This window comes from Prionailurus bengalensis, chromosome B1 (assembly GCF_016509475.1).
Source record: "Prionailurus bengalensis isolate Pbe53 chromosome B1, Fcat_Pben_1.1_paternal_pri, whole genome shotgun sequence".
In the NCBI taxonomy this organism is placed as follows: domain Eukaryota; kingdom Metazoa; phylum Chordata; class Mammalia; order Carnivora; family Felidae; genus Prionailurus; species Prionailurus bengalensis.
This window is the reverse complement of record NC_057344.1, coordinates 180,088,887-180,104,921: the sequence shown is the minus strand read 5'-3', so window position 1 is coordinate 180,104,921 and position 16,035 is coordinate 180,088,887.

The following is a 16,035-nucleotide window of genomic DNA, read 5'->3' as shown; positions in this document are numbered from 1 at the left end:
CACCATTCCAGTAATAAATTGTATTTTTGGCATGATAGTCTCCACTTGGAGATCATACAACATGCCTGTAGTTTAAATCATAAGTTAACTTGTCTCCCATTTAAATATCTAGAAGTAGATAGTCCGAGGGTATAGTGTCAGAACCCTGGATCTTTCAATCACATCCCTCTGTTGTTGAAGCCTACATTTGCAGAATCATTTCATGTTCCCAGATATCCAGTCAACCAGCTATTTCAGCTGACCAAAAACAAAACAAAACAAAACAAAAAGAAGGGTTTATCTTTTGAACGGCATTGTCCAATAGTTGCACTTATCACCGCCTACAGGCATCTTTGCAACAACCTGATCACCTACTAGTGTGAGTGGGAAACGCATATATTTCATGGAACCATATGCTGAGCTAAAATACACATTTTTTATTACTCTAGAACAATGATAAGAATTGATATTGGAGGAGTACAATTATTCTTAATTCACTCACACACTCCTGTGCCCCCAATTATTCTAAATCATTTTCAATACACTCAAATCCATAAGATGGCGCTGAATTTCCTTGTCTTGTAGAAATGCTATCCAATCTACTCTAATTGGGTTTCTAATTGGTTTTCTCTGTATACCTATTGCACAGATGCCCTTCTGGGATCTTCAGTCCCAATTATCCTATTTATTTTATTGGATCAGGTTGGTGGTTTCATTAGGAAATATCTGTTGTCTGTATCATTGCAACTTTTTCATGGGCTGATCAAATTCCTAAGAGAAATAATATCATGTTTCTTAACTGCCTTTGAAATTTTATTCTAATCAAGACATCTATCTTTATTTTCTTTATGCCTTTTGGAGAATAGATCTTCCTGTTTTCTGACATTGTGCTGGAGGGACACAATAACCACATATTTGGGATTTTAACTTTTTATTAATGAGATTTTCAGTGAATGCTTTTCTCCTAATCCCCAGAAATTCTCTTCACTTTTATTTTCGTATATTCGAAATACCATTAATTCCTGGGCTATATACAGGTATTGTTGAACACATTAGATTCTTTCTGTTTTCATCATTTTGGGCTAGGAATTTAATTTTCCTGAGATGGCTAAATCAGGAATAATTTGTAGTACCTTGCATGTTCCGAAATACTGTTGCTATTATTTTTTCTGTTGTTACATCTTTTTTCTTGAAGATTTATCTTTAAAACATTCCTTAATTTTATTTTGGTGGGGTTTAGGACAATCATAAAGATAAATGTTCAATCCACCATCTTCAATCTGAATTTAGTTTTACATTATTTTTTAAATAAAAATACAAAAAATAATAAACCTTATTCATGTTTAATATACATATTAACACAAGGACCCTTATTTTGGTCTATCATAGTTATAAATTACATACATTACATGAGTTACCAGAACAAAAAAAAATGTGCCCGAGGTTGGGTGAAGTCTGAGAACAGAACTTTTAATCCTTATTTTATTAAAGAAGATTGTAACGTATTTCTATTTACTCATGTCCTATTAAGTCAGTAGCAGACTATACTATCATAGATGGCAAGCATATTACTATATTGTAATTTCTCTTTAAATGGGGAATGATCAAAACTCTTTTTGTAAACTAACCTAAGATTTACTAACAATTACCTGGTAATCCATTTTTGAAAAGATGTCAAAGATGGGGCACCTGGGTGGCTCAGTCGGTTAAATGTCAGACTTCGGCTCAGGTCATGATCTCAGGGAGTATGAGTTACAGCCTTGCGTGGGCTCTGTGGTGAGAGCTCAGAGCCTGGAGCTTGCTTTGGATTCTGTGTCTCCTTCTCTCTCTGCCCCTCCTCCACTTGTGCTCTGTCTCTCAAAAGTAAATAAATGTAAAAACAATCAAAATAAAAAACGATGCCAAAGATGAAGATGAGTCGTTACAGTTGTCCTTATTAAAAAAAAAAAAAAAAAAAAGACAAGTATACCAAATGTAGTGACCTACTCTGTGAAGACAAGTGTCCCTTAGTGGTACATTCTCCGTTACTTATAAATGCTTTTGATTCCAAGGCAATAAAACCAGACTTTTAGTGATAGAAATAAAATAGAGCTTGTTTTGGGAATATGTTTTGGCATACTTTAGCTACTCCATGAAGCCATCTGGGACATGGGCATTTTCTATTTTTCTATTGTCATTAAAGTGGACATTATTGTCCTTTTTCCTCATTGAGTCTTTCACTTCTGTTTAAAGGTCTAAAGAATAAGCAAAAACAGTAATTCCTTTCTTTAGGGAGCCTTTATTAACTTGATTATCTTTCATCTATTTAATCTATAAATTTATTATTTTTAATCATAAAGAAGCAAGTAAAAGAACACTTGTTGTCATATCTCATTATAAGATCCAAAATTGGTCACGTATCTAACTTAGGACCAATAAAAAAAATAAATGACATTGTCATAATTCTTTCTGAAGTATCATGGTTTATCCACTGCAGAATAAGAATCAAATTCTCTAATATCAAGTGAATGACACCCATTCTCAAAGCAAACTGTGATTATATAAGAAGAAAACAAAGTAGAGATTATGTACTGAGAAGATAATGTATGTTGATGACTACCTAACATAGTTTTGAAAACTGAACTTAATATATTTTTTCAAACAAAACAAAACTTAATAGTGACTTAAATTTCATTGAAAATGGATGTTTTAATTTAATTTAATTTAATTTAATTTATTTATTTTTGAGAGAGACAGAGAGAGTGCATGAGTGGAGCAGGGAAAGAGGGAGCGAGAGATTCTCAGGCAGGCTCCACACTGTCAGTGCACAGCCTAACGTGGGGCTCGATCTCACAAACTGCAAGATCAGGACCTGAGCTGAAATCAATAGTCAGATACTTAACAGATTAAGCCACCCAGGGACCTCAAAAATGGGTGTTTTAAATAATTCTTTCATTATGGGATTTTGTTGCTAAAGTTACGTGCCTTCCATTTATCAGCATCTCAAAAAATATTATATTGTCATCAGCATCTCAAAAAATATTATATTCTCATCAGAACTATATGTGCTATTGTCCTGATTTTAAACTTTCTAGTCTCCATTGCTGTCAGAAATAAATTCCTATGGTTTATAAACCACTCAGTCTGTGGTATTCTGTTATAGTCCAAACATACTAAGAGAGAAATTATGGGAAATAAGTAACCAAATACTAAAACAAAGACAATACCTGCATAATTGGAATTTATGCCATCCTGATTTGAGAAGAACCCTAGTTTAAATAAGTATGCCAAATACTGAACTTTTGTTCATATCAATGTATCTTTATAAATTATATTTTCAGCTGTGACATCTATTAAGTGAAATATTGAAATAAATTGATCTTAGATTTAGATTTTTAATTACTGTACCCAAAGAATTAAAATATATTATGTATAATAATGAGATCTATTCAGTCAAAATGATGCTCTAAAATGTATTAAAATACTAATGAATAATCACAAACTATCAATATAGTGAGAAGATTATAAGAGAGATTTGATTTCATTGAAAGTATTATAAAATTTTATTTCAAAAGTATTATAAAATTTGTTTTATTATAGAAATGGTACATTACATGGCACATGTTAATAATTTCAGCGTTGGCTAAAAGGGGGAAAAAAAGTATATGAAGCCAAAAGTATCTTGAAGCCTTAAAGTTTTAATGAATACTCTTGAAAGAAGAGGAAACAGTCCCTGGAAATGAGAAAAGCAGTAACCTTATGTTCTATACAATTTGGTGTCTAAATAAAACTTCTCTTTACATTACAGCAAGAATTTTTCTAAATCAGCTAAGAAGAACAAAAAGTTTTTTGAAAGAAAAATAAGTTAGAAATGTGATTTTAGTAATAGTTGATTGTTGTTGACCTGTTATCCTGAATCTAAAATCAATCTTAATCCTTATTATGAGGATTATTTTAGGAGGCATTTCACTTAAATTATTACCTATGATTTCTTTAAGAATTATTTTTATGAATCAACTACAAACTCATTTACTTATTAAGAATTCTATTAATATTAAAATAATTATTCAGAACCTAATAAATTTTAAAATAAAATGTAGAATCTTTGATGCATAACATATAAGTCATTTATTTTTCATTGAAAATATTTTAATAATACATTGGCACAATAGTACATGCAAATGTTTCTACTTGGAGTACACTTTCATTTTGGACAATTCATCATTTTTGCCTGATGGAATGTCCATCCAAAATTCTAAATGAAACCATAGAACTCGAAAAATATCATCCTTCATTTAATAAAATAAAAGCAAAGCAGAAAAGAGATTTAAAAATTGCACGATGATATACATGCTAAATACTGAATTTGATGCCTTTTCAATGTTTTTTCCAATTAGTAACCCTGGTGAAAAGGAGGTAAGTAACTGTGATACAGTTCTTCAAGTAAAGAGAGAATGCAAATCATTTCAATCTTACCTCTCTAAAAAAGCTGATAATTAAACGTATAGAAACAAACTGATGATAATTTGCTGGAACGGGGATTTTCAGAGTACTTCTGTGTACATCTATGGCTTTATCCAACCAATTTTAAAGATATATGAAGTCAAACTATTTTTATAAAAATACTAGGGCATCATTTGTCTTTTTCATTATGTGAACACTTGCACTTCTGCTACAAAAATAATGCTGATTAACTTGCTAACACCTGAGAACGAATCAAGTCAGTGGCATCAGGTTGTATTAGCAGTCATTGTATTTTACACTTCTATGAACTGAGAGGAAAAATAAAGCCAGTGCATTTAAGAATGTCTTTGCTGAATGTAATGGTTAAATTGCAAGTGTCAGCTTGTGTAGCTTATAGTGTCAAAGGCATAGACCCTGGTCAAACACTAGTCTAGATGTTAATGTTAAGATATTTTGTAGATGTAATTAATGTCTACAATCAGTTGACATCGAATAAAATAGATTACCCTCAACAGCGCAAGTGGAGGTCATTCAATCAGATGAAGGTCTTACGAACAAAAACAGGTTTCCCAGAGAAGAAAGAATACTGTGTCAAGACTATAACAGAAATCCTCCTTAAGTTTCTGATCTGTCTTATGGGTTTTGTGTTGGGGCTTGTATTATGGATTTTGAACTCAGGAATGCAACCATCAACTCTTGTCTGAGGTTGCAGTCTACCAGCCTCCTATATAGATTTTGGACTTGCCAGCCCCATAAATACATGAGCCAATTCCTTAAAATAAATACATTTAAATACATAAATATAAATAAATATAAATGTGTGTGTGTGTGTGTGTGTGTGTGTGTGTATGTGTGTGTGTGTGTCCTATTGGTTTTTGCCTGTCTGGAGAACTTTGTCTGTTACAGATTTTGCTACTGAGAGTGGTTTCAGAGGGACATAATCTTAAGGATGAGTTCTCTGAATTAGTTCTGGGGTTTGTGAAATTGACTCACTAATCTAGTTCTAATTAAAGATACTAATTATTCTATTTCCAGTGGTAAAGAGGGCACTGATGATCCATGACAAGAGGTGGCAGTAGAGATATGTAAATTATCACTGTTAGATACTCCTCACCAAATACTTCTAAGAGGCAAGGTTCTGAATAACCATATATTTGTTATCATAAAATATTTTTTATCAAATTAATAACTATAATGAGATTGCTGGTTGCTCCTAATAGTGCTGTACAAAGTACAGAAACAGAATGAGCTCAGGGCTTTAAATTCCCTGTGTGAAAAACCTAGAAGTTTCTATGTCTGTCCTGAATGAAACTTTTATCTTCTGTAGCCACGAAGATGAAATTTCTAAAACCAAACCAAGAGCCTCATCCTGTGGGTGGTTGAATTATAGCCAGAAATTGAATTCCCAACTTCATAGGGTAGGCATTTTTTAAATGAATGTGCTAATTGGAAAGGGATGGAATCCTGAAAATTGGAATTGGACATATGAACTGATCCTGGTGCAGCTGGGAACACTAAACCTATACATTCTACTAAGTCCTTGTCTGAAGAAGTTGACTAAGAAAGTTCTAATGGCTTCCTTTTAGGTAGTTAGCTGGCAAGACACTGTCAAGGCTTTTATCAGGACCTACCCTACTCCTCTCTGCTTCCAGGCCTATAACTAAGCTCATGTATCAGTAGGGTCGAAAGATGAGGTACAAAGTGTGACCCACAAAGAGATGTACTTTACTCCAAAAGAATTACATGACTATTCCAATTTAGATAGACAGAAATTCTAAAGATAGGTGTAGAAATGGATGTTAAGAGTACAGGATAATGGCATAAAGAACATTAATTTGAATCTAACCAAATTTGTTGATACGGACCCACTACGAAGTGATTTTGGACCCAGTGTTGAAGCATGAAGGGTTGAAATGTCTCTAACAGTGTGTTTCATTGGCTTGTTGAAACTTAGACCAAAAAGGGGCCTATTCAAAATCATCTTGAAATGTGTTAAGTACCTTGATATCCTGCAGAAGAAGGTATTAAAAGTTTAGGAAGATTTGAATGTTAAAGTGGATTTATCACTTAAGACCTGTTCATCCACCCAGAGGTACATACCTTTTAAAAAACCTGTGAGAGATATATTTGTAAAGGTAGTCCCAGCATCCTTGAAGAACTCTGTAGCTGTTCTTTTCTACAGATCAGAGACTGCTGCCACAGAACTGAGATTCTTAAATTCAATGGGAATAGATGCCAAGGGGTCAAGTGGCAGCATTTAATTGCAAAAGACAAGGTGTACATGGTTACTGTAATGAACAGCAAAGTCAAGCAGTAAACAGAAAAGTCTGACTTGTGGAAATCATGGTGACCCTAGAAGAGAAATAAATGAGCAGTCTAATAAATTCTTACTTGATCAATATAAGCGTAAGAGTTCCAGTTCAAGTAAACTGAATTGTAACTTCAATTACCAAAACAGAGAATCAGAGTCCCTCAATCAATTCCTAGACTTGAGACTGTTCACAAGCCCAGAACCCCTTGAACAAAGGGGGACCAGATCCCTTAAAGGAAGTACCCCAGTACACTGCTAAAAATTTTTACTGTTACTCTTTCTCTCAAACTTCCCCAAAGGGACCTACTACCAAGTGATTGTGCTTTGTGGTAAAAAGAGTGATCAGCTTTTCTGGGGATTGCTGGACACTTGCTCTGAACTGGCACTTACTGCAAGAGACTCAAAATATCACTGTGGCCCACCAGTCAGAGGAAGGGCTCAAGGTTCCTAGAAGAGTTTTAGCTCAGCTTCATCTCGTGGTAGGTCCAGAGGCTCCTCAAACACACTTCTTTAGTTATTTCTCCAATTCCAAAATGTATAATTGGAAGAGACATACTCAGCAACTGGCAGAATCCCGGGACTGATTCCCTGACCTGTGAAATGAGGGCAATGGTGAAAAAGCCAAATAGAAGCCACTAGAACTGCCTTTACTTAGGAAAATATTAAACCAAAAGCAGTACCATATTACTGAAAGGATTGCAGATTAGTTCCAGCATCAAGGACTTGAAGGACACAGGGGCAGTATTCCTGTCATATCTCCATTCATTGTACCTATTTGACCTGTGCAAAGGGTAGTTGTATAAAGGGAGAGAAGGAAATGAAGTAAGATGAATATGTTGGGCAAATATTACTGCGAGTGTGCAATTGTTTGCCTTGGCACACATCAAATCACTTTCAATTTAGCAACTTAAAACAATGTATATTTTTCATCTCACGGTTTGCATGCATGGGGAGTCCAGTACATTTTTATTGCATTCTGTGTTCAAGGTCTCATCATGGTGAAATCCAGGTGTAAGCCAGGGCTGTGATCTCAGCTGAGGTTCATGGTCCTTTTTGATCCTCAATGGTTATTGACAGAATTTAATTCCTTTTGGTTATGGGACTGAGGGTTATGCTTTCTTTCTAGCCATCAAGCAGGGTTATTCTGAGCTCCTAGAATCTTCTAACAATTCCTGCCATGTGTCCCTCACCACATATCATGGAAGGTTGCTCCTTCAAGGCCAGTAAAATTATTTCATTCCCTTCGATTCTCTCTGACATTTTTTAAGGGCTCACCAGGAAAATGGCCATTTTGAGTAACTCTACATCGACTGATTAAGGACATTGTTTGCTTCAACAAAACCTCTCAGTCATATGAATTGATGTAATTATGCTAGTGATGTCTCATCATATCCACAAGCCAGATTCACAATCAATAGGAAGGAATTATACAGATTATGTGCATCAGGAAGTAGGAATCTCAGGGCCTTCTAGGAGCTGCCTATCACAGAGGCTTTGAGTACTGGGCTGAGTATTTAAAGCAAAATGGGCAATTAATAAAAATTAATTCACATTTCACAAATAGGAATAAAATTAAAACAAAGAGAAAGTACTCTAGCAATATCTTGAAGACAGATTCAGAAGCATGAAATACCTGAGACATTGAGTTTGGAATGATTTACTAATATTAAATAAATTAATAAGTCATTAATTAAAAAATCCTTGAAATGAATAAAGTAATATTGACATGAATTAAGATGATTTACCTTATGTACTTCGAAATCATACAAATTAATTAAGGAATATCAACAGCATTGGTAATAAAAAGTGTGTGTAAAGGGAAAGAAAGAAAGATAAACAAGTTACCCAAGCCTGAGTGCCCAGAAGAAGGCAATCTAGAAAGGAATTCTACTTTCGAATGTTGAATTCATAAGGAAGAGACTTGGCACAGTAATTTTCTATGGGTGATGTAAAAATTACCATAAAAATATGAATTAAATCAATATAAATTATTTCACAGTTTCTGGAGGTCAAATGTCCAAAATGGGTCTCACTAGGCTAAAAGCAAGTGTCAACACAACTGTGCCTTCTGGAGGCTTTTTGGGAGAATTGATTCTCTTGTTTTCCAGATTCTTTCTTTCTTTATTTTTAATGTTTATTTATTTATTTTGAGAGAGAGAGAGGGTGGGGAGAGAGAGAGAGAGAGAGAGAGAGAGAGAGAGAGAGAGAGAGAGAGAAACAGGAGCAGGGCAGGAGCAGAGAGAGAGAGGGAGACAGAGAGAGAATCCCAAACTTGGGGCTCAATCTCAGGAACCTTGACATATGACCCAAGAGTCGGACACTTAACCAACTGAGCCACGCTGGTGTCCCTTCCAGCTTCTTTACGTGCCCAGATTCCTGGACTTAGGCTCTGCTCGTCTTTCTTCAAAGTCAGCATTTACGGTTTGAGTTTCTACTGTAGCCATTATTTCTGACCTCCTCTTTTGCTTCTCTCTTTCATTTAAAGGCTCTTTATAATTACATTGAGTCCACCTGAATAAATCCAGATAATCTCATCACAAAATCCGTTGATTAACAATCTTGATTTCGTCTGCAACCTTAATTCCCTTCTTCCATATAACATAGCAATCACAGCTTCAGGGAATTAGGATGTAGACCTCTCTGTGAATCCATTATTCTTCCCATCACACTTGGATAGCAGAAAAGCCATTCAAATTATGAATATTTTAGGTTATTTCACTTATCTTAGTTTCTTTAATAAAGTACTTTTTTTTTCTATTTTATCCCCATGGAACCATAAACTTCAATGCCATTTTTCTTAACTCTAGTAGTCTGCTTGACTTGTTTTGTTTCTATTTTAATAGATCTAATATCTATCCTAGATAAACCATTATAATATCAGTTCCTTAATATTAAATCCAAGTTAAGAAGAAAACATTACAAGGTTAAGTTACTGAGTGCTTGCTGAATAACAGAATAAACTTCAACTCCAGTACTCAATGGCCTTCACCACATGATCTGATTCTTTTACTTATTCTCACAAAATCCTTATTTAAACAGTCAAATTTGTCAACAATTTTATATCTAATTTAGATTTTTCATTGTCTTTTATTTTGACAATTGAGATGTTGGAGCGACAAGTTTATATTTTGTCAACATAGGGATATTTTTGTGCATCATTGAGAGTAAAGCATTCAACTCTTTGCACAAGGTCTGTGGGCACCACAGATGTTAGCAGGTGAATTTTTAATGTTTTTTTTTTTTGTGTGTGTGTGTGTGTGTGTGTTTGTTTTTTTTCTGTGTGAACAATCCACACACAAAAATAAGAGTGCCTCATTAACATTTATTGTTTCTGCAAGGTGAAAAGGAAAAGACAGTTAACTCTAATTATAACTACTGTATACTAAACTCTTAACATCCTCAGTTTTATTTTTCTAGTTTTTATTGGAGGTGAGAAAAATGCTTGTATCTGTGAAAGCATCACTTTAAAGAAATTGAACTGTAAATGGATTGCTTTCATTTTAGGTAAAAAGTAAGAATACCTTTGTTTACCATCAAAATAATTTTACTACTATTATTTTTCATATTATTATTGAACTAGAGAAAAATCTTGTGTAGTAAATTTCAGGGAACTTATTCTTTCTCATTAGGTCTTTTTGTGTCAAGAACGGGAAATCCACTTTTCAAATGTTTGGGAAATACGTGATTTATTGTATTTAGATACAAGAGTGTCTTAGAGAACTCCTTAGCAATTTGGGAAGATAAACAATTAAGGACCATAGGAATAAAAACTAAAAGAGCTCTAAAGATGAGTTAATCCTCTACTCCTCATTTTTCCCTCTTCCTATTTTTCTCTTCCTCATTCCTATCAGTTCCTCTTTCCTCTCCCCCGCCCCCGTTCTCTTATCTCTTTTCTTCTCTCTCTCCATCTCTCTCTGCTTCTTTACTTCTATAATTCATATAAACACAAACTCTTAACCTCATCTAGGATCCCCATAGTTTCATTCCACACATGGTGCCTAATGATTGCAGACTGTAACATAACAGTTGCCTTGAACACATTCACTCATTCATTCAACATTTTCGTGTACCTACTACATACTTTTCACTAATAAATGGATTTATTATAAATGAATAAAGCAAGACTAGGTGCCTATTTTTGTGTGTCTTATATTCTAATGATGAAAGACAGGCAGTAAACAATAAGCAATGAAAAGTAAATTATATACTATGTTAGGATGTAATAAGAATTATGAAAAAAAAATAGAGCAGACTAGGATGGTCAAAAATGAGTTTGGAAATAAGATACGAGTTTAAACCAAGTGATTAGAAAAATTGTATTTCATTGCCAACTTCTTGGTGTGCTTCTTGACTATAATTCCCCAAGAGTGAAAATGTGATTGACCTTATTCAGGTTACTTTACATTTCCATTTTTATATTCAAATAGTTGAATAGTGTACGTGGCATTTTCCAGCTAGTCATGCTCCCCCGTAAATCTGTAGAGTATGATTTGTTCACCACAAAAATACTAAAGTAGAGATGTCTTAATAAAATTATTCCTTCTGGGGCACCTGGATGGTTCAGTCAGTTAATTGTCTGACATCAGCTCAGGTCATAATCTCGTGGGTGGGTTTGGACCCCACCGTGGGGCTCTGTGCTGACAGCTCAGGGCCTTGAGCCTCCTTCAGATCCTGTGTCTCCCTCTCTCTTGCCCTTCCCCCACTCACACTCTGTTTCTCTCAAAAATAAATAAACATAACAAATGTAAAAAAAATATTCTTTTTTGTAGATTATGATTTATTTATGACAAAAAAAACACTAAACCAGAGATGTCCTAATAAGATTATGCCTTAGGTGAAGACTCTATCAAATATCATTAGAGTATTTTTCACGAGGTCAATTTTCAGCCTATTTACGAGATTACGCTGGGTCACCTGTCTTCTTCCCCAACCCCACCCCGGATCTTCTCCTGTATATGAATCACTGGATAGCTGCTTAATTTATCACCGTTCAGCAATTGAAACCCCCACTCCTCAGCATCTTTTATCATTGGTAAATTGTTTCCTCAGTTCAAATGAAAACCTACCATAATGGTAAGTATAACCTGAAAACGACAAACAGGGAGTTACAGTCAGCTTCCTATATAAGGACTCATTGGCTGTCACAGGTTCACTTCTTTTGTTCAGGTTATACACAGGGAAGATTTAGGGGGTGTTTATAAGCCAACAAGGGCCCAATCTCCTTTCTACAAAGAACTCAATATGGAAATTTCTTCTAAAAGCAGTCATTACTAAACGACAGATAATAAAATAGGTAAGAGTTGTCTTGCCTTGACCTGGTCACATAGGACTATCATGATGGCATCTTTTCCTGGGGATTGGCATCTACTAATGACCATCCGCCATCTGCTAGGACATCTGCTTGTTTCCTTATTTTATCCATTTGACGCTCACTATTCCCCGCTATGGTTAAGCTTTCGCACTATCTATCCACAGAGCAAGTAATAATAACAAACATCCTCCTTATTTTACTCAATCCTTTACTGAAGCAGAGGTCATGGAGTTGGACTTTTCCCTGATACTTGATCATGGAGCTGCATTCACAGTTTGCCCAAAGTTGGCTCCATGGACTAAATCATTCTCCATCTCCAAGTGACTTTAGGATTATACACCGTAAAGTCCAATGATACTGAACCTTTTACATTAATATAAGACTCCGTGGGTACACACAAATTTAAATGTCACCCAATACTTCTGAATAAGGCAAAGCGAAAAAATAAAGGCTTCTATGTGGCAAAGAGATTTAGTTGTGTATTTGCATCCCCCCCTATTCCTTTATTCACACTTCCTTTTCTAGAAACTTTTTCAGAGTAGTAGCCCCCCAGACACATTTCCTCTACATTCAATTTGTTACTCGCATAACTATGCCTTTGAATCACCTACTTTGAGTAACAATCATTTTATTAGTTCTGTAGATGGCAAAGGATAAAGAAAATCATTTAATAGTGTCTCCTTACCCATTTCTGTACATAGGTAGCAGTGAATGTATATTTTGATCAGAAGAAATATATCTTGGGTTAGGGGGTGAATTAATAATTTGCTGTTACAAAGCCTTAAGTCTATTCTCTAAGATTTCTTCTGTTACAGGATGAATAACATCTAGAGTATATTAGCCATAAATCTCAGTTAACAGACACTTGTAGCTACCATTAGTGTTCTGACTTAATTCATATTCTGTCTATGCACAGATCTATATTCTTTGATAATTTTAACTCCCTCTATTTTCAAATTATTCTTTCTTCTTGACACTGAGTTTATCCTTTACATTAGTCATTTGGTCTAGTCCAAAAGGAATTAGTCATCTCTTTGATGATAGGTGCACAGCCTAAGCATAGCATGTCCACTTATATTATGAATCCAGGAATTGCTAAGGAATTGGACTCAGACATCAGTATTAGCATTCTGATCTTTGTCTGAGCTTGAAAGTGGATTCTATTTATTTTTGGCCTACTTTTTATATGATCGTTGCCCATCCCGATAACTTACTTTGTCTTCCTGTAAATGTCCAGAAAAAAATTCACAAATAAGTACCTACAGGGGGTGCACTTTTGCCCAATCATTGAGGCTTATATGCCTGGTAATATAGTAAATCCATTTACTAGAGCCCAAGAGTGTATAAAAATCCAAGTGATTCCCTTAAAATTAGTGCCTATTTTTTCTTCTATTATTAAATAAAGATTTTATATCCTTGCTCACTGCATAGACTTGCCCTTATCTTCTTCCATCTAGTTTCACAGCATGCGGTCATAATACCTCTGATTGCAAAGAACAAACTGGTCTTCAATATGGCACTTCTATCTGTGAGTCACGTAGAATGTTTTGACTTGAATGGGATAGAGTCATCAAATTCAGACCACATAGCAATGGCATTGGGGACACCTTGGATAGCTCTGTGGTTGACCTCACAGGTAGTGATGCTGCCTTCTCATTTATGCAGTGCACTATTCCCACAATTCACTCTTTAGAATGCTATGTAATATGCCATTTCCACATTGTTGGAGAGCTTTGATGCTCCGCTCCCGGATTATTTACATGTTTCTCAGACCTCCGTCAAATACGATTGAATATGTCTGTGCTCAGAATTAGCTGATGCCTTTCGGAAGTGAAGAGAGTTTTGACCAACCCCCACAACAAGCCATCGCTTGTCTTTCAAACGGCAAACCTCAAAAGTAGCACTATTGTTCCCAACTCCTTTCTGCCCGTGTTCTAAATGCTGATACTTCTAATACTATGTGAACTTCCAGATCACAAGGTCACATTCAGACGCCTGTGCCACCTCTTGCGTGAATCATTTAATGCTCACTTCCACCACATTCAGGTTTAGATGTCCTTCTGGCAACTTTGCAAATGGGATTCAACAGGATTTCCATTTGAGGAATATGATTTTACCCAAAAACAAAGACACCTAGGAGCCTCTGAGCTTTTCACTTATTGACAATGCCTATGCAAGGTAGTAAATTGCTCCCAGTTTGGAAACTATCTCTGGTTGTCCAGTCCCTAGTTTTTGTCATAAATTGGGTTGGGCTTTGAACTTACCCAACATTTTCCGTAGGCCTCTACTTGCCATATGATTTTCCTGAGCCTCTTCCTGTAACGAGGCAATTACCATGATCTCTTGCCTGGTAGGAAAGCTAAGCCTGTATTGATTGTTATGAAGTCCAAATCCTGCTTTCATGGATTATGGCAATGTGCTGATGAATTTAAATACCTCTGTGGCAAAACTGAACATATAATTATTTTTTTATTTCATGAGAATTCAATCTCTACCTGGTTGTATTGCAGGATTAGATTAGAAAGGTGGCAAAAGTTCCAAGATTAAGGTATCTGAAAATTGTTTGGATTATAAATTCATTATATCCTCAGTTGAAAAGAAAGTAATATGATTTTATAACAGAACAAGAGATTCAGCAGAGTATCTCTTATAAAAACATAAAAGTCAAATAAAAGCCTGTACATAAATAGGAAAACAAAATCTATTCACTCCATAAAGATGTAAACCAGGAGGACTTTTAAAGAAAACATATATGTTTAATGATAAATACTATGTATCATATAACTTTGCAAAGCTCGAACCTAACATTGTGTCTTGTATACATTCAGTACTTACAGAGTACCTTTCCACTACTTGAACAAAATAATCATTTTAACTAGTAAATTTGGGAATTACCATTTGGCTGCTGTGGTGGGGAAGAGAAGAAATCACAAAATGGTATGCCTTTTTAACAGTCTACATTTTATAGAATCTTTCTCCTTTACTACGCCCCCCTCTCATGAATACCGAAGCATGAATCCTTCTGTTCTAAGCAATAACAGTGCTTGATGTACTAATAAAGATGTGCTGAGCTGTATAAAACCTAAGTTGAGCTGTCAAACTGAAGAGAACACATGCCAACTGCTGTCTCCTGTGTACTCAGGATTTAAACTATGCTCCGTCCACAGCAAAACAGTCTTCAAAAGGAATATATTACCATACTAGAGGCAACATTGCATTTCTGGCATGTTGTTGCCTTTCCTTATTGAGATAAAAAGCCTCCGTGTTTTCTTTATTAAAAAAAAATTAACATTCTAAAGAAACCAAGTGAATACTGCAAATCTGGAAATTATCTTCTCTGAGTTTTGTAGAAACCTTCTATTTATAGTTTCATAATGCTAACATTAAACTACGTGAATTTATTAGTGGGTGTCTACTATTAAGTAAAATGTATTCTTTTATATTAAATAAGAATTGTATTTAAAATTTGTAACTATATTAATACATGTGCATTATATGTTTATTGAATATATTAATAGGTATATATTTACTTATATAGGTATACATTATATTCTGCATATATTTAATCTCACGTTCAAACTATATGTAGTATATATAAATATGTTACTATAGATTTGTATAGTTAAATCAATATATTTAAATCTTCTCCTAGTAAGATAGCACCGTTAATGGTCCTTTTTGAATTTCATTCAGGCTGAAAGTAACAGAGTACTCCTCAGCTTTCTTTCTACTGAAGACCATGAATAATCTTAGTTTGAGGAGACCAGGTGGCTTCATTATAAAAATTGGATTGCCATTGGATGAAGCCACACACAAGCGAAGAGACTTTTGACCAACCCCCACAGGGGGTTGGTGCAAAGAAAGAAAGGAAGGTAGGTGCAAAGTTTAAGGCATCTCTCTTAGGCGTATTCTCTAAAAGTAGACCCTAAAACAGAGATTATTGTGTAAGTGATTACCAAAATGATATGCTCAGAAGAAACTTGGGATAGGA